The sequence below is a fragment of the Engystomops pustulosus genome, chromosome 2 (genome assembly GCF_040894005.1).
Source record: "Engystomops pustulosus chromosome 2, aEngPut4.maternal, whole genome shotgun sequence".
Taxonomy (NCBI): Eukaryota; Metazoa; Chordata; class Amphibia; order Anura; family Leptodactylidae; genus Engystomops; species Engystomops pustulosus.
Window position 1 is genome coordinate 64981867 of NC_092412.1, and position 20400 is coordinate 65002266.

The 20400-nt window shown below is 42.8% G+C and overlaps 1 protein-coding gene across 1 annotated transcript in view; it reads left to right on the top strand.

The window, feature by feature from the left end:
• Nucleotides 1-18643: 18643 nt before the first annotated feature.
• Nucleotides 18644-20400, top strand: part of DGKA (diacylglycerol kinase alpha) — a 124528-nt gene continuing 122771 nt past the window's right edge. The window contains exon 1 of the mRNA XM_072135043.1: nt 18644-19051. The gene's annotated coding sequence lies outside the window, so the exon portion shown is untranslated. The remainder of the gene's footprint in view (nt 19052-20400) is intronic.

Genomic DNA, 20400 nt, shown 5'->3' on the forward strand with positions numbered 1-20400 from the left:
TAACTCTCTGGACTCTAAGGCTGCCAATGAAACCTTTTTTCATTGTCTATGGCGAATTCCTCGCTCACTGCTTCCTCTGTCAGTTCCCTCAGATGTCCCTGCGGTTGAAGACTTGATGCAGGACCTCAAATCTGTCTGGAAATAGACCCGCCAGTCTCTTATTCAGGCCTCTGCTCGCACCAAGTCCAGGCTGATAAGAGACGTAGGGCTCCTCCTGTCTTCTTGCCGGGTGACAAGGTGTGGTTGGTCCACGGTATATTGGTTCTTTTGAGGTGTGTGTTAAAGCACATAAATCCTGTAGCGTAAAGGCTCCGCCTTCCTCCCACTATGTGCATCCCAAACTCCTTCCTTGTCTCCCTTCTGAAACCTGTCATCCGGAATCGCTTCTCTCGGCAACCTCCTCCTCCTGCTCCAGAGGCTGACGTTGCGGATGTCTAAGAGTTAAAAGGGTACTGGACATAAAGACTGTGAGACGGATGCGGTTCTTCCTTGCTAACTGGAAGGGGTTCGAGCTCGAGGAGAGATCTTGGGAGCTTGATTAGAATATCCTGGACCGTAAGCTCCTGCAAAGGTTTCTTCAACCCAAGAAGAGGGGGAGGCCGAAGGGGGGGATGCTGTCACGGGTGCTCCTACTTACTAAAGCAGCTCCACTCCTCAGGTCACCATGATGAAGGATCTCTTATGGAATTTCATTTTAGGCTCTCCATTTTGTAAAATAGCATTTTAAAAATATGTAATGAATCTAAAGTGTTCTTGGTGGGTGTCACCACATGCAGGGGGACATTTATCAAATTGGGTGCAGGAAAGCGTAATACATTTGTCATGGGCATTCTCACATGGGTCGCAGACTCACTCGTGCTCCTCTCCCCCCGCTCGCCCGTCGCCCGCGCACCTTACCTGTCCCAGCTCCTGCCCGTCTTCCTCGGGCATGCATGCACATTCCCGACTCCTAGGGCGCGCGCGCCGGCTTCAAATGATTTAAAGGGCCAGCGTGTTACTAAATGATGCTGGCCATTTTGAGGAAAAGTATTTAAGCCTTCCTCTTACTGCAAACCCTGCCGGATCTTTGTGCTTTGTGCCTTAGAAAAAGCTGTGGCTGATGCCTTGCACTGTTATTAAGATTTCCCGCTGTGACCCCGGTTCTGTTCCTGACTATGCTCCACCGCCGCCTGCCCTGACCTATTGCTACGTTCCCGACTCTGATCCTGTGCTGCCTGTCCTGACCTCCTGCCGGTCCCCGACTACGAGATTGCCTGTCGTTCCTGTACCTCGACCTTGGCTGCCACTGCGGACAAGTCACGCTTGTGGAACGACCTGGTGGTACCACATCGCACCGCTTTGTGGTGGGCTCTGGTGAAAACCGGGTACCACTTACACTCCAGTCCCAGGCTTGTATTATCGTCCGCGGTGGTTCAGAGGATCCACTACCTCTGAATCTGATAATATTCATCCATTGTGGGCATGTAAAATGCTTCATGCAATTTTGTCATGATGCTTCCTGATGCCTGTCCTGTTATCTTGTGACACCCATAAGTTTTACATAATTCTGTGGATGAATCAGGTAGTAAAATTGCAAAAAAGGGGTAATTAGGACATTTGAAGGTTTTTATGGGTACAGAGTTCATAATATTGGATAATAATTTTTAGATTTTGATAGATTACACATTTTAGGAATACAATGGACAGATTTGTCCGATGGGGTGGGCCCTAGTTGTCCCCATGGGACACTTAATCCTCCTGTCCAGTAGCTTCCCTTTTCTGTTGGCTTCAGGGATGCTATGCTATGTCACATTTTGAAGATTCTCAGAACAGTGGAAGCCCCCAAAGAGTGAATTTGGAATGTATACCTTTTCAGGGATTTATTTTAATTTAAGTAGCATAATAAGCAGTTTTACCTTAAAAGAGATTAGTAGTTAATAATGTGTAAAGATAGCAATTTTTTTCCACAGTTACTTTATTTTAGTGCCCAATATTTAGTTTGATACTTTAGCTAGCTCTCTAATAGCTAGCTCTCTAATAGTTAGGTTGTTTTTCCCAAATACGGTGATGATCGGCTGGTCCTGGCAGAATCTCATTCTTATGGCCAGCTTTAATGAGTTTTCATTTTGCTTTCACAACTGTCTTATCATCTGTCCGTTGACAATCTCTTCCCGACCCTGAAGATTATAGGCTTCAGTGACCCTGATAAACTTTAGCCTTTATACAGTACATACAGTTGCATAGTACATCTAACAATTTTATAGACCTTTTTATGGAAAGGAAACAGAAGATAAAATCCAACCGTCACTTTTTTCTCTTCTTCTCACATCCGTATCCATCTACAACTCAACTTTGGCTCTTCCTTTATGTTTAACCTAGCTCCAAACCCCCTGGTTGGTTCGTTTGTTTTTAGTTCACATTCAGTGTACAAAATATGCTAGGAAACCTCCTGCCACACACATGCTGGGACACATTTAATGTTTCCATAGTCCTCATACACCTAGGGCATGCCAAAAAATGATCCTTTGTCATATGCTGAGAGAAAGCATGCTGACAAAGAGCTCATAGTGTGGAAGGATATAATTCTGAATTTTTTCTTCCTTTGTGTCTAAAGACAGCAAACATGTTTAGTTACTCCCACCTAATTATTTACTAATAATGAACTGCCCCATAAAAAAGTTGACTTGACAATGGGAAGACATGTTTGTATTCAGGAAAAAGACTTATCTGCCAAAGGCTAAATTCTTTGAAGCAGAAAAGTCCGACTTATAATGCTTGGCTATCGAAAAAGAGGAGCCCACAGATTTGTTTAATCCCTTAAGGACACAGGGTTTTTCAGTTCCTTTTTTCGCTCTCCATCTTAAAAAGTTAATAACATTTTTTCATGTACAAAGCTGTGTGAGGGCTTACTTTCTGCGTAACAAATTTTACTTCTCAGTGTTATTATTTATTATTCTAAGCCGTATCGTACTGGGAAACTGGAAAAAATTTCAAAATGTGGTAAAATTGGCAAAAAAAAACACATTAGCGTCACTTTCTTGTGGGCTAAGTTTTTACGACTTTCACTTTGTGCTCCAAATGATACTGTATTAATTATCTACTTTATTCTATTTTGTTTTGGTGAATCACCGTGATGCCAAATTTATATAGGTTTTATCGTGTTTTAATACATTTTTCAAAATTAAACAAATGTGTCTGTAAACAAAATTGTTTTGCCATCTTCTGATGCTAATAACTTTTTCATACTTCGGTATTTTAATTTTTATTAAAAAATTTTTGCGAAAAGAGATGACGTATTCATTGCTATTATTTTGAGGACTGTGCAACCTTTTAATCACTTTTTATTAAATTTTTTATGTGATATGAAATGGTATAGAAGTATTCAGACATTTGGGCGCAATTTTCTGTTATGGGGATCACCACCGGCAATAACCGCTTTTATATTTTGATAGATCAGGCATTTTGAGATGCGCGATACCTAACATGTTTGTGATTTTTACTCTTTATTACATTTTATATCAGTTCTAAAAAACAGGGGTTATTTGAATTTCTAAATTTTTTTTTCCTTTTTTTAATCTTACTATTTTTTAGACCCTCAATAGTACTTAAACCCTAGATCAGGGGTCTCAAACTCAATTTACCTGGGGGCCGCTGGAGGTAGATTCTGGGTAAGGCTGGGCCGCATCAAGTTTTCCACACAAAATGCGCTTACAAAATATCATTATTCAGATTCAAATGTCATGGCGTCTCCCAGCGCAAGGAAAGCCCCGAGCGGGGAGACGTGTTTTCTCTATGAACGCGTCCTGTGCACCGAGGGGTCCCAAGCTCCTACCGCACTGAGCCCAGTCAGGGACACTCCATCCCCCCCTCCCCCCCGGTACTTGCCTCCCCGTGTCCCTCCCATCGAAGAAGATGAAGTCGCCGCTCTGACTTGCACCAAGTGCGTTCAGAGCGGCGACTTCATCTTTTTCAAGTACCGGAGGGAAGGGGATTAACCGGTTACGGGCCCTTTCCTGTTTTTTCATGTCCATTTTTCACTCCCCACCTTCAAAAATCTATAACTTTTTTATTTTTACACGTAAAGAGCTGTGTGACGGCTTGTTTTCTGCGTAACAAATTGCACTTCATAATGATGGTATTAAATATTCCATGCCATGTACTCGGAAGCGGGAAAAAAATTCCAAATGCAATGAAAATGCATTTGCGCCATTTTCTTGTGGGCTTGGATATTACGTCTTTCACTGAGCGCCCCAAATGACATGTCTACTTTATTCTTTGGGTCGGTACGATTAAGGGGATACCAAATTTGTATAGGTTTTATAATGTTTTCATACATTTACAAAAATTAAAACCTGTACAAAAATTATTTTTTTGATTTTGCCAACTTCTGGCGCTAATAACTTTTTTATACTTTGGTGTACGGGGCTGTGGGTGGTGTCATTTTTTGCGAAATATGACAATATTTTCAATTATATCATTTTTAGGACTGTACGACCTTTTGATCACTTTTTATAGATTTTTTTATATTTTTCAAAATGGCAAAAAAGTGCCATTTTCGACTTTGGGCGCTATTTTCCGTAACGGGGTTAAACGCATTGTAAAAAACGTTATCATATTTTGATAGATCGGGCATTTTCGGACGCGTCGATACCTGATGTGTTTATGATTTTTACTGTTTATTTATATTTATGTCAGTTCTAGGGAAAGGGGGGTGATTTGAAATTTAATGTTTTTTTATTATAATTTTTTTTTTTTAAACTTTTTTTTATTTATACTATTTTTCAGACTCCCTAGGGTACTTTAACCCTAGGTTGTCTGATCGATCCTATCATATATTGCCATACTACAGTATGGCAGTATATGGGGATTTTCCTCCTCATTCATTACAATGTGCTATCAGCACATTGTAATGAAGGGGTTAAAACGAAATAGCCTCGGGTCTACGGAAGACCCGAGGCTACCATGGAGACGGATCGCTGCCCCCGGGGGAGCGGCGATCCCAGGTAAGATGGCGGCGCCCATGCGCCGCTATCTTTTTGAGGCTGCCGGCAGCTTTGCCGGCAGCCATCGCTGTGAAAGCACCCGCGATCGGTGCTAGCACCGATCGCGGGTGTTACCGGTAAGCCTTTGCTGCAATATGCAGCAAAGACTTACCGGCTATGGAGAGGGCTCAGCCCGTGAGCCCTTTCCATGCAGCGCGACCCGACCGCCGCCGTGAATACACGGCGGGCGGTGCTTTTCCAGGTGGGGGCCACAAAATGTTGGCCGCGAGTTTGAGACCCCTGCCCTAGATGGTCTGATCAATCCTACCATATACTGCAATACTCCTGTATTGCAGTTTATTGCATTTTTACATAGTATTCATTACAATGAGCCACTCATTTTAACGAATCTTCAGAAGCTATGCAGCCACGGGTCTGGCGAATCAATCCAATCGCTGCTCCATGATGACGTCCTGGGTAGCAAATATCGTAACAAAGATGGTGGCACCCACGGGCTTCGGAAGAGATAATACTGATCAGTGGGTATTAGCTCCAATATGCAGCACCTTGTGAGCCCTCTTCATACAGCCTCCGCACCTATGCGTCATAGGAGTTAAAGAAAACACTATGTTGGGGGGAGGAATCATACACTGACACATCATTTGCATCAGTTGCTCATATTTGTTCTCTGTATGTGTTCTGTTTTTGCTCTGTTCCTCCTCTGTTTGGATGCAAATACAGTCTGTGTGTCACCCATATGTCCAACATATTTATGGTCTGTATTAAATACGGAAGGCTGGCAAATAATGTAATTGGCTTGTCCCTTGATTTAGTGTTACCTAGCTACCGATCTGCAAATATAGAGGCATCAGTATTTTTCACAGCTTTATGGCCTTTAATGAAAAGGCACAGAGCACAAATATGGTCAGGAATAGGACCTGCTTCAAAAAAATTACAGAGGAGACTGGTCCATAAAATAACATAGTGTGGTCCAAGTGCAGCCTCCCCATCCTCCAGCGGTCTTGTCTCAAAACTTGCACATGCACAGTGTGGGTTTCTCCGCGGGTTCTTGCAGGGCCAGAGCAGATATGATGCACGCACTGTGCATGCGCAGGTTTTGAGACAAGACAGCGGGAGTACAGGGAGGAGACCAAGAACAAGGAGGCAGGGCTGGTACCAGCTTCATGATGGTAAGGAGGCAGGATTGACTACTGTTCCCCGAAACCCCGCCCCCCTGACTGGTTACTGTCCATGAATATAACTATATTTTTCTGGTTAATGGTAGCTTCGTACATTGATTAACTCATGTGCAGAAATCATTAAATAGTGCCTTTACAGTACATTTGCTGGTTTATAAGCTGTTTCCCTGGTGACAGGTTCCCTTTAATTGTCCATACTTATTCTTTCTATACAATGCCACCTAATCAACTATTTTATACAAAATGTACTTGTAAATTTTATTACTGTGTGATTATTTTTATTATACATATAATCTCATTCAAATTTTTTATATGCATATGATGCTTCCTAACTTATACATTGTGACTCCTATTTATTAATTTGCACATACAGGCAGTCCCCGGGTTACATACAAGATAGGGTCCGGAGGTTTGTTCTTAAGTTGAATTTGTATGTAAGTCGAAACTGTATATTTTATAATTGAAGTTCTAGAATATTTTCTTTCTTTTGTCCCAGTGACAATTGGAGTTTCAAAATTTTTGCTGTAATTGGACCGAGGATTATTAATAAAACCTCATTACAGAAACCTTACAGCTGATTATTGCAGTCTGGGAATATATTAAAGCTATATTAGAGCTTCACCAGAGGTCACAGTGGGCAGAGGGGTCCGTCTGTAACTATGGGTTGTCTGTAAGTCGGGTGTCCTTAAGTAGGGGACCGCCTGTAGTTCCCTCACATTTTTTGATTCTATCATATAAATCCCTCTAAATTGTCAACAAAGACTACCCCAGTAAACATGCAGCATGTAATCTGCTTTCCTTGCATACCAAGAAGTTGGCTGGCACCGCACAATTACAATCATAGGTGGCCCTGTGCAAAAAATTGACGTATACTATAAGAACCAAGCAATGCACAGACAGTGGCCAAAAATAAGGCACCAATATATGAACATATGTGTTCATATATTGGTGCCTTATTTTTGGCCACTGTCTGTGCATTGCTTGGTTCTTGTAGTAATCCGCTTTCCTTATAACCATTTATGAGTGCTGTTCCAGTGTAGATAAAATTCACTTTTAATCCATGTAATAAGGAGCCTTACATAGGGAGACGAGTTGCCAAAAGTCAACCTCAGCTCGTCCCTCCATTGTGATTGACGTCTCTATCTTCAAACTACCCTGCATTTTTGTAGTGTTTAATTCTGTCAAGTTATCATGATGTTTCAAGCATGTGACATGTGTGCCGAGTTTCTCTGTGTGTCATACATTCTGATTGCAGAGTGTGTACCATCCATGCGCAGGAATCCAGTGTACACAATCAGGGGTGTAACTAGGAGAGGCTGGGCCCCGTAGCAGATTTCTGCATGGGGCCCCTTTCCCCTTAAAAAAAAATATATATGTAGGCTGCATTCACATAAACATGTGCCCGCCCGGCTATAGCCTGGCAGGCACACATCTGGCGTGCTGGAGAGGAGGAGAGATGATCGCGGCTCACCCCTCCCCTCTCCATAGAGAATAGAGCCGCATGGCCATTCTTACGGCCAAAGATGGAGCACACTCTATCACTTTTGCGTCCATGGCTCGAAACAGTGAGTACTCGTTGTGCTCACCGTACTGAGCCCAGGCACTATAGACGCATATGAGGGAAGTATATCCATCAGCAAATTTGCAGCCAGATATACGTCCGCAAATATGTTCTTGTGAATGTACCCTTATAGAGACATGTTTATACAATTAAACACCTTTATATACTTATATACACACACATAAAGTTCTACACTCGTATACTCGCACCCACATACATACAAGTATACACTTACCCACACATTTATGCACTCACGTGCATTTATACAGTAATACACAGAGTATATACAAACTCATACAGTATATACACACATACAGTATATACATACCCATATAATACATATACAATACACATACATATAATATATATATATATACATACACACATACAGTATACACTGACCATATATACACATACATGCAGTTTAAAAACATCATATACACACATGCTGCATATACATACAGAATATACAGACATACAGCAAATACACACACATTCAGTATATACAGCATATAAACACACACACATATGGGAAATACACACGCACACTGATTGAGTATATAGAGCATATACATACATACCATATATAAAAACACACATACATTATATATATATGATCAGGGAGGTGGCGGGTGGGCGATTCAGGAGAGAGATGGGCGGGCCAGGAGAGAGGTGGGACACAGAGGGAGGGGCCCAGGGGCGCAATCCGGCAGGTACCCGGCAGTGTCAGGCACACACTGGAATATACACACTGAGCCCCCTCATTTATTATATACAATGGGACCTTCCTCATTAATTATATACAATGGCCTCCCTCATATATTATACATACCTCCCAACATTTATGAAAAGGAAAGAGGGACAAAATGGCGGCACGCGTAGCGATCCCCCTAAGCCACACCCCCAATCACTCCCTGGCCACGCCCCAAATTTTAGCCATATTAAAATAATAAAAATCATCTCAATAAAAAAAAAAAAAAATTATCCTCATTGGGATTTGAACCCAGAACCTGCAGTGTCCATGTACAATAATAACACAGTGCCTCAACCAACTGTGCTTTAGCCTCTGTGATTAACAAGGTGGAGAATTTTGGTAACTAAGAACTATGTCTATTGTTACACTGTGACACAGATTTACTGCCTTGGTATATAGGGAGGGATCTTCTCAGATTATTGTAATTATTGAGACTATTATTATTATTATGGAGATTATTATTATTATTATTATTATTATTATTATTGAGATAATTATTATTATTTTTACCATTATTAATAATCATCTCCATAATAATAAAAATAATAAAATGTATAATAATAATAATAATAATAGTCTCAATAATTACAATAATAATCTCTGAGAAGATCCCTCTCTATATATCAGTGCATTAGTCTGTGTCACAGTGTAAATGGCAGATAACACTTCTTAGTTACCAGAAATCCTCAGCTCTGTATCACTGGGCTTATAGCTCAGTTAGTTAAGGCTCCTGTCTGCAGTGCACAAGGTCCCAGGTTTGAATCTCAGCCTGGCCAAAACTTAATTTAATTAAATAAAGAGCTTGTGTCTGGGGAAGCCCTGGAGACCATATATGGACAGATGCTGAGCTGACCTGAAGACGTGATCCCTGCTCTCTCTGCTAAGCCGATACTTCTCTGAAAAGGATTCCATCCCGATGTCTGCTCTGGGGAACTCTAGGAGATGCAGTGACCATATATGGACAGATGCTGATCTGAGCTGATGACGTGGTCCCTGCTCTCTCCGCTAAGCCCGACAATTCTCTGAAAAGGATTCCCTCCCGATGTCTGTAGAAGCCATTCTGTACTGTGAGTTCAGACTTTCAAAGTATTTACTATGCGGACACAGCGCCGGGACACAGCGGGACCTGGGGGGAAAATCCGTGACAATCTCATAGCTGCCCGTGACGCGGGGCAGAGGTACGAAAAACGGGAAAGTCCCGTCAAAATCGGGACGGTTGGGAGCTATGTATTATATACTATGTGCCCCCCTTCATTAAATAAATACAATGGGCCCCCTTCCCGTCTGCATTGCACTCGCAGAGACAATAACATTGGCGTCTTAAAGATGCCACACCCTCCGTCATATATGGTTGTGTGCAATGGCTTATAAAACATAGTATGTACATTGACTGCCTATAAAGCACATTTGTATAAAGTGTTTCTTGGAAGTGAAAAAATGTGTGGCCTTGTTTCTGAGATTAACACAAATAGTTTTGCGGGTGGAGCTAAATTCCAGAGAGTAACTTCAGCTGACTTTAGATCTCAGCAACAGTGTGAAATAGTCTGTGGAGGAAAAGATCCAAACCCTGTCCCCACCGGAGGTATATGGCACAAGTCTGTGGATTTGTTACTCACAAACTGCTTCTTGTTGGAGTCTGTGATAGATTCTTATCTGTTGTAAATTCTCCTCTTAGTTTCCTGTTTTTAAGGAGTTCTCCTCTTTTAGGAATGAAGGGAAGAGTTTATGTGTGTGGAATGTGCCTAAGGGAAATAAATTACATTTTCTCAGGCCTCCATCACACCAACACTGGCTTAAAAGTCATTCAGTATCTATGGACGGATCTTTCAGCCAGATTACCTGTTTGTGCTGTGGGGCTTGAATTCGCAGTTTGTCAATTACTGTGGCAGATTCACGGTCAAAAACTCATAACTTCTGCAAGTACTTTTTACAAGGTCAGGTCTATAGCATGTCAGAAGGGATTGTGCCATGTTTTGTGGTCATCTCTTATCCACAGGATAGCGGATAACAATATCATCAGCTATGAACCCCTTTGATGATAAAAATGTGGATCTCATCCTGCTGCTCCATCCATTCTCTATGGGAATGCTACAATTCCTCTCCTGTCTCTAGCACTCTTATGGGGGATTTTGAGAGTGCAAAATATATCTGAGTGCTATGCTCCTTTACCACCAACACTCACATAGCATTAAATTCAGCAGCATGCTCCTCCCACTGCATCATCGATTATTGAGACCCCCACATAGATAAGAGATTGTTATTAGATAATATTGCTTTACTTTCTATTTTCTTGTTGACAAATTATGTAAATCAACACTAGAAATTTTATTAAGAAACAAAGACCAATTATGTTGCAGTTGCATTTTGTCTGAAACTTTTGCGCCGTATAACTGACCATCGTGCATAATTCGATAATATGGTTAAAAGTGCATGTGAATGAGGCAAACTGCACTATGTAAGACTGTTTGCCCCACTTTTCATGTACTTTGGGGAAAAGTGAAGAGTGCTATTGGAGTTTGGATGCCATAAATGCAGCATACCAATCATAACCAGAAATACCAGATTGTAACCTTGTAAAAACTGCAATGTAGGGAAATGCTGTACCACCATGAAAAGTTTTGTCACAATATATAATATAAGAAAATATGCAAGTGATTAAAACTGAAATGTGGGTAACCATTACTAATTGTTAAGGACGTAGGGGTTTTCTTCGCTCATTTCTCACTCTCCACCTTCAAAAATCCATATCTTTGTCATTATTCCATGTACAGACCCGTGTGAGGGCTTATTTTGTGCGTAACAAATTTAACTTTTCCGTGATGTTATTTATTATTCCATGCCGTGTACTGGGAAGCAGGAAAAAAATTCCAAATGTGGAAAAATTGAAAAAAATGCATATGCGTAACTTTCTTGTGGGCTCAGTTTTTACGAATTTCACTCTCCGCTCCAAATAACACCTTTATTCTTTGGTTCGGTACGATTGCGGTGATACCAAATTTATATAGGTTTTATTGGGTTTTAACACATTTTCAAAAATTAAACAAATGTGTACAAAAACTAAAAAAATATTTTGCCACCTTCTGACGCTAATAACTTTTTCATACTTTGGTGTACGGAGCTGTGTGAGGTGTCATTTTTTGCAAAATGAGCCAACGTTTTCATTGCTCCCATTTTGAGGACTGTGCAACATTTTGATCACTTTTTATTACATTTTTTATGTCATGTAAAAAGGTGTAAAAGTCGAGTTTCGGACATTTGGGCGCCAGTTTTGGAGGTTACCGCCGTCGTTTTTATATTTTGATAGATCGGGCATTTTGGGATGCAGCGATACCTATTTTGTTTGTGATTTTTACTGATTATGATGTTTTATATCAGTTCTAGGGAAAGGGGGGTGATTTGAATTTTTTAAATTTGATTACATTTTTTACATTTTTAAACTTTTTTTCTTTTTTTTCACTATTTCTTAGACCCTCTAGGGATTAACCCTAGATAGTACAATGGTTCCTACCATATACTGCAATGGTACTGTATTGCAGTATATGGCATTTTTTGCATATGATTCATTACAATGAACCACTGGCTCATTGTAACGGATCTGCAGAAACCATGTAGCCTCAGGTCTGATGAAGACCCGAGGCTGTCATGGCAACCAATCGCCGCCCCCCTACGATGTTCGGGGGAGTGACGATCGAAAGAAACATGGCGTTGCCATGTTTTAAGTGTTTTAAGTGCCGCCAGTGACTTTGCCAGCGCCAGAGAACAGGCAAACACCCGCGACCGGTGCAAGCAATATGCAGCAAAGCCCATCTCTGTATGAAGATGGCTCAGCCCGTGAGCCCTCTTCATACACCCTTCATAGCTTTGTGGCGGATATATCTGCCGCAGAGCGTGAAGGTGTTAACATAAATGCATTTAGTTTTTCAGTTTTACAATCTGGTTGGTATTATTTGTTGCCATAAAACTTCTTGATCATTTAATTCTGTTTCAGTATTGCATTTTTATGGTACTGTACATTCTTTTTAGGCTATGCTCTTTCATTCTCTTATTATAAAGTCTGTATGAAAACAACCTTAAAGAAAATTTGTTGACAACACTAATAAAAGTTGCATGAACACACTGGCGGCAGATTTATAGAATTATCTACAACAAACTTTGCTTTCCATAACACCCAATCACAACACAGCGTTTGTTTTTAGAACACAATAAGATTTGCTGTAATCCGTTACTATAAGAAACAAAGAAACAAAGGTTGTGTTTTCAGTTAGGACTACCCAGCGACTTTGGCTGTGACACCTGTCACACTGCCAAACATCACTGGTTATCACTGTGTTCATCACAGCTAATGAAAGTAAATGCGGCGCGATTCCAATACCACATGAGTGTGTCGCAATTATGGCAACTTGCACATGCATTCTCTTTCATTGGGATATATTCACACATTAAAAAAAGTCAAGTAGGCTGAGTAGCATGTGCCATTTCTCATGAAAGTCAAAGACAGACTTCTTGGTTATATTTTGGTGGACACTATTTGTGAGCAAACCACAGAATATGGTGTAAATTTAAAAAAAAAATCTTACACACCCTTGACACCTATCCCCACCAGAACCAGTTCAGGCTGCTTTTCCAGTCTCAGCGGGCTTTTAGGGCTGAGGGGCCATGATACGGTTTACTCACATCAAAATCCCATCGTAAGCTTGTCTGAGTGTCCGATCCGAATGCTCAAAGACCAGAACTGAACTAACATGTTGTACTTAGTTCTGGTCTCTGAGCATTCAGGCCGGACACTTACGATGCAAGTAAATAGCGTCAGACTAGCTTGTGTAATACGCCTTAAAGGGTTATTCCCACAAAGACATGATTCTCAAATATACTCAGAATAACAAAAAACCACATTCTGCAATAAACGTCTATTGATAAAATACAGAATTTCTCAGATATAATTTCAACATGTCTCTATCAGTCCTGGTGTATACAATTTTGGTTGCCCCTGGATACGACAGTAAATCTTCTGACTATGGTTGGATCTTCTCACGAATAGCTTCTCTTAACTGCACACTGCAGTAATATCTGCCTCCTGACCCTCCACCCTACATTACAAGACCAGCTCAGACACAGGCACTTCCTGCCAGCAAGCTGCATTGTGCAAAGACTTACTCTACTGATTAGAATATTAGCTTTTCATGCCTCAGAATTGTCACGTAAAATATAACCTAAGGCCTCTATGTTCAGCAAGAACTGCTGAACTGACATGCTGATTTCAGTTCAGTAGTTCTACGTTTAGGACAGTATAATCAGCACACACACAGAGCAAGTTTGTCAGACCAAGTTTGCTTGTTTAACAACTGGGCAGAAGCATATACACACAACAGTAAAAATCATCAGAGTGGTGTCTGCTTTTAGAATAAATGCACGCGGCTGCACTAAATGCAATTCTTTTTAAAGGATCAGTTTTTCACAGATGACTCATAGACGGATGTCAGGCTGAGGCAAATCAACCCTGATAAAGAATGATGTTTGCCATGTTTTATCATACAAAAGAGAAGGGAGATCTGTATAATAGTCTAAATATGTGAAATCTTTATGACACACAAGATTAAAAGCATCTAAAAACACCCCACCCTATATCAGCAAAATAATATCCCATAATCTTCAGGGTACCCAATTCCACAATACCGTATTTTTCGGACTATAAGGCGCACTAAAAATCCTTTTCTCAGAAATCAAAGGTGCGCCTTATAGTCCAGTGCGCCTTATATATGAACCTTACTTACAGAAAACAGCTGCCTTGAACTGTGCACAGGTCAGCCACCTGTTGGTCATTCATCCTTATAATCAGGTGCGCATTATACTCTGCTGCACCTTATATATGAACCTGGACGTTTTAGCAGGCATTTATTGATGGTGCGCCTTATAGTCCAAAAAATACTGTAATAATGATGGTGGAACAAAAACAAGTCAAGGGCAGGAATCGTCTTTATGGACAGCCGGAGTCTTTCTATATGGAAAGCAGGTGTTGAAAGAAGGGATCTTCTAGATGGACAGCAGGAGTTGAGAGCAGGAATTTTCTATATGGACAGCAAGAGTTGAGAGCAGGGATCTTCTATATGGACAGCAGGAGTTGAGAGAAGGGATCTTCTATATGGACATCAGGAGTTGAGAGCAGGGATCTTCTATATGGACAGCAAGAGTTGAGAGAAGGGATCATCTATATGGACAGCAGGAGTTGAGAGAAGGGATCTTCTAGATGGACAGCAGGAGTTGAGAGCAGGGATTTTCTATATGGACAGCAAGAGTTGAGAGAAGGGATCTTCTATATGGACAGCAGGAGTTGAGAGCAGGGATCTTCTATATGGACAGCAGGAGTTGAGAGCAGGGATTTTCTATATGGACAGCAAGAGTTGAGAGAAGGGATCTTCTATATGGACAGCAGGAGTTGAGAGAAGGGATCTTCTATATGGACAGCAAGAGTTGAGAGCATGGATCTTCTATATGGACAGCAAGAGTTGAGAGCAGGGATCTTTTATATAGACAGCAGGAGTTGAAAGCAGGGTTTTCCTATGTGGACACACCAGGAGTTGGGAGCAGGGATCCTCTATATCAGGGGTCAGGAACCTTTTTGGCTGAGAGAGCCATGAACGGCACAAATTTTAAAATGTTATTCCGTAAGAGCCGTACCATATGCACATGCCCCCCAGTAGATAGGTAGTCCCAGTGTCACGGGTACCCCTGCGATCTAGGTCTCGGATCACAGGCACACCCGCGCCCCTCTCTGTGGCGGCGCAAAGCTCACTCAACTCACCACTCCCCCCCCCCCCTTCCCGGCTGGCCATTGCGTGCACCGGCACTCACTGATTTAAAGGTGCACTGCCCAATTTTTGGGTTCCTATAAAGACCAGGGGCTACCAGATAGGTAGCCATAGAACATGTCTCCCAGTATATAGGTAGCCACAGCACATGTCTCCCAGTATATAGGTAGCCACAGCACATGCCCCCAAGTAGATAGGTAGCCACAGCACATACTCCCAGTAGATAGGTAGCCACAGCACATACTCCCAGTAGATAGGTAGCCACAGCACAGACTCCCAGTAGATAGGTAGCCACAGCACAGACTCCCAGTAGATAGGTAGCCACAGCACAGACTCCCAGTAGACAGGTAGCCACAGCACAGACTCCCAGTAGATAGGTAGCCACAGCACAGACTCCCAGTAGATAGGTAGCCACAGCACAGGCTCCCAGTAGGTAGGTAGCCACAGCACAGACTCCCAGAAGGTAGGTAGCCACAGCACAGACTCCCAGTAGGTAGGTAGCCACAGCACAGACTCCCAGTAGGTAGGTAGCCACAGCACAGACTCCCAGTAGGTAGGTAGCCACAGCACAGACTCCCAGTAGATAGGTAGCCACAGCACAGACTCCCAGTAGATAGGTAGCCACAGCACAGACTCCCAGTAGATAGGTAGCCACAGCACAGACTCCCAGTAGATAGGTAGCCACAGCACAGACTCCCAGTAGATAGGTAGCCACAGCACAGACTCCCAGTAGACAGGTAGCCACAGCACAGACTCCCAGTAGATAGGTAGTCACAGCACAGACTCCCAGTAGACAGGTAGCCACAGCACAGACTCCCAGTAGACAGGTAGCCACAGCACAGACTCTCAGTAGATAGGTAGTCACAGCACATGCCCCCAAGTAGACAGGTAGCCACAGCACAGACTCTCAGTAGATAGGTAGTCACAGCACATGCCCCCAAGTAGACAGATAGCCACAGCACAGACTCTCAGTAGATAGGTAGTCACAGCACATACTCTCAGTAGATAGGTAGTCACAGCACATACTCTCAGTAGATAGGTAGTCACAGCACATACTCTCAGTAGATAGGTAGTCACAGCACATACTCTCAGTAGATAGGTAGTCACAGCACATACTCTCAGTAGATAGGTAGTCACAGCACATACTCCCAGTAGATAGGTAGCCACAGCACAGACTCCCAGTAGATAGGTAGCCACAGCACAGACTCCCAGTAGATAGGTAGCCACAGCACAGACTCCCAGTAGATAGGTAGCCACAGCACAGACTCCCAGTAGATAGGTAGCCACAGCACAGACTCCCAGTAGATAGGTAGCCACAGCACAGACTCCCAGTAGATAGGTAGCCACAGCACAGACTCCCAGTAGACAGGTAGCCACAGCACAGACTCCCAGTAGATAGGTAGTCACAGCACAGACTCCCAGTAGACAGGTAGCCACAGCACAGACTCCCAGTAGACAGGTAGCCACAGCACAGACTCTCAGTAGATAGGTAGTCACAGCACATGCCCCCAAGTAGACAGGTAGCCACAGCACAGACTCTCAGTAGATAGGTAGTCACAGCACATGCCCCCAAGTAGACAGATAGCCACAGCACAGACTCTCAGTAGATAGGTAGTCACAGCACATACTCTCAGTAGATAGGTAGTCACAGCACATACTCTCAGTAGATAGGTAGTCACAGCACATACTCTCAGTAGATAGGTAGTCACAGCACATACTCTCAGTAGATAGGTAGTCACAGCACATACTCTCAGTAGATAGGTAGTCACAGCACATACTCTCAGTAGATAGGTAGTCACAGCACATACTCCCAGTAGATAGGTAGTCACAGCAAAAAAAAAAAGAATATTCACTTAACAGCACTCCCTGCAGCCAGCTCCTCTTCGCTCCCATGCTCTTCTCCTTAGGCAGCGGTAACAACGCTGCCTGTGTCCAGTGATCAGTCTAAGAGACACAGCAGCCATCACTATTTATTAAAGATCTGTCTGAGAGCCAGATGCAGCCAACAAAAGAGCCACATCTGGCTCCCGAGCCATAGGTTCCCTACCCCTGCTCTATATGAACAGCAGAAGTTGAGAGAAGGGATCTTGTATATGGCCAGCAAGAGTATAGGGCAAGAATCTTCTTTATGGATGGCAGGATCTGAGTATCGGGATCTTCTTTAAGATGGAAGGATCTGAATGGAGGTAATGGGGCTTATTTACTAAGGGTCCCACGGGTTCATTTACATCAGGGTTTCCCGACTTTTCGGGCTTGCGCGGGGGATTGTGTTGCACGCGATCGTATTGTGTCACAATCGCACAGGCTTTCACGCAACACAAATCGGGGGGCGGCCGTCGGAACGATCAGACGGATTCGGATTACATGCGGGATTTAACAATTCAATTTGTGTTGCAAGCCAAGCACTTACATGCAACGGGAAGAAGATGGTGAACTCCGGCGGACCTGATCGGGCAAGCGACACATGAAGGAAATGGGGCGCACGATCTTCATGAATTGCGGTAGATGGGCATTTCGGTGGACATTCCGGATCGTGCAGGGACCGGGTAAGTAAACGTGCCCCATCCTATTAACAATGTCCCATATGGTGTTGAGTTCCAAACAGGATTTGAATACATCATTTCAAGTACGGAAAATAGTAGAATGGCACCCGCCATTGGTCTTCTCATCCTTCTTTTATTGATGAATACTAACATACATGATAAAAACCACAGTGTTATATGAAAGGGAGTAAAACAGGACATTGCATAGTAACAAGTAAAACAAAAGTCCATTTCATGCCCATTGCGCTTCATCCGGGTTGCTTGTATCCTTGTATAGAAGAAAATTGGATAAAGTGCCGTGAGCATGAAACGGTTGTTGTTTTACTTGTTACTATGTGATGTCCTGCTTTTCCTCCCTCTCATACCTCACTGTGGTTTTTATCATGTTTGTAAGTATTCATCAATAAAAGAAGGATTAGAAGAGCAATGGTGGGTTGCGTTGTACTATTTTCCTCCCTGTCGCGTTTGAATTGCAAAACGCAATTGAATCGCCATGTGTGAACGCGGACTCAGTGACTCATGAACGTTAGTAGTAAGACCCCCATCTTCCTAGAGGAGCTGGACAGGCCACTATTACTTTCTTATGATATTCTGGTTTGTGGTTCTGTAACAGAATACCCCCTTTACATGTTAATAATTGTATTCATTTTTGCAGAATATATTTCTATAGTGATCATAAGTCCACGTTTTGTAACATTGTATGAAGCCGCAGCCCCTCTTGTAACACTTCAGGAAACGACAAGAAGCCGCAGCCGCAGATAGAGTGAGCTCCGTCTGTGAGAGGATTCCCTAGTAATTGTCAGTGAAGCTCTGGCGTCATCAGCAGCCAGTGAGGGGCTTGGACTCCAGTCACACACAGCCTGCGGCTCCTCCTGAGCAGTACAAAGCTCATGTACAGTAGGCAGGGATTCACCTCACAGATGTGTGTGTCAGGGGGAGAGGCCGCCTCATACAGGGTGTGAGCTCTCACTGGAGTCTCTCCAGCTCTCTGACTAAACCTGCTTTAATCTTCCCCCTTCAGAATCATGTAACCATTATTGTTAGTTACACTGGTGAAGTTTCACTTCCTGGCAGCGACATATTATTACTTTTATTCACCGCCCCCTCTGTGTTTTACCCTTTTCTGGCTTTTTATCTCTCTTTTTGTGTTGTTGCCACATCCTGTGTGAAGAGAAGAGAGCGGGGAGAAGACAGCAGACAGCCGGGGCCCCTGCACCACTGCCGCAGGTAAGTGCACCGCACAGCTTTGGCCTAAATTCTGCTTTTCACTGAGAGAGGGGCTGGGGCTGCTGGGCTCTGCCGGGGAAAGAGTTAACCTAATCATCCCCCACATTGTAGACATCTGCTCCTGGTCACCAGTGGTCAAGGTCCATGCATGTGGATGGAGCAGCCTGGAGAATTCACTAGACTGTGCATGATGATGTATATACAAGCCTCAACCCATTGCTGAAAACCTGCACAACTAGTAAAACTGCTAAGCAGCAGCTCTGTGTCTGTGGCGGACTACAAGTGCCAGCACGCCCTGCCTCAGTACAGCAGTCGTCTATGGCGCAGGCTATTGTAAACGTAATAATAGAAACGTGCAGTTTTTTCTTTCAGAAATACCGCACATAAAACCTGCATGTGTGAATATATCACCATAAATTGTTGTTTCCAGCAATTTCCAGCATTTTAACTAAGGCTGAGTTCACATGATGCGTCACGTTTTTTTTTTGTTGCATTTTTTACGCATTCCAAAGACTTCAGACTTGATCATATGCTGAGATTACATTGCGACTCCCGTTGCATTTGCTAAAACGTGATGTAACCTCAGCATGTGATCACTTATCAAGCTTTTGGAATGAGCCAAAAACGCAACAAAAAAAGCAGCGCATTGTGTGAACGCAGTCCAACTGAAAATTATATGAGATCAAATTTGCTGCAGAAAGAAATTCCGCAGGTCCTGTGAATTGTTCAGTGAAGATTTTTTTATTAGTGGTCGGGGATCCCCCACTTTGCAGAGCAGAATAGTAAGAATTAAATTGCATCCAAAAACTACATTGTTTGGAGTGTTTTGTATTTTCTTTTTTTTTTTTTTTGTTGCTGCTGCAAGAAATTCTGCGTGCAAGTGGCCCCTGGCTGGGATTCACAGACCAATCACACTGCTGGAGACTGAACTCATTGTAAATCATTGTGACTTCTAGTATCATATATCACTATGATGCATGGAGTCCCATCCTCCCCACTGTGGTCAGTCTATGAAATCTGGACAACGCATTGTCCGTTTTTTTAACCGGACTGTCCACAGTTGTGTGTCACCCGCCTTAAGGGTAATATATGTACATTCTTAAATGATCGGTACGTATGTAGTGTTTCTTGTATTGTCAGATCAGATCTGATGGTCTGTGAATGACATGACTACCATTTATTTGTACACGATATGTCACATTCTAAGCCATCATACAAAGCTGTCCCTGCAATGTGGGTGGGATATTTATCAGGACTTTACGCCAGCTTTTTGGCTCAATGCAAGGAATTGTGAATATTTTCGCATCCCACCACCTCCGCACCAAGTGGGCGTGCTGGGCTGTGAAGGG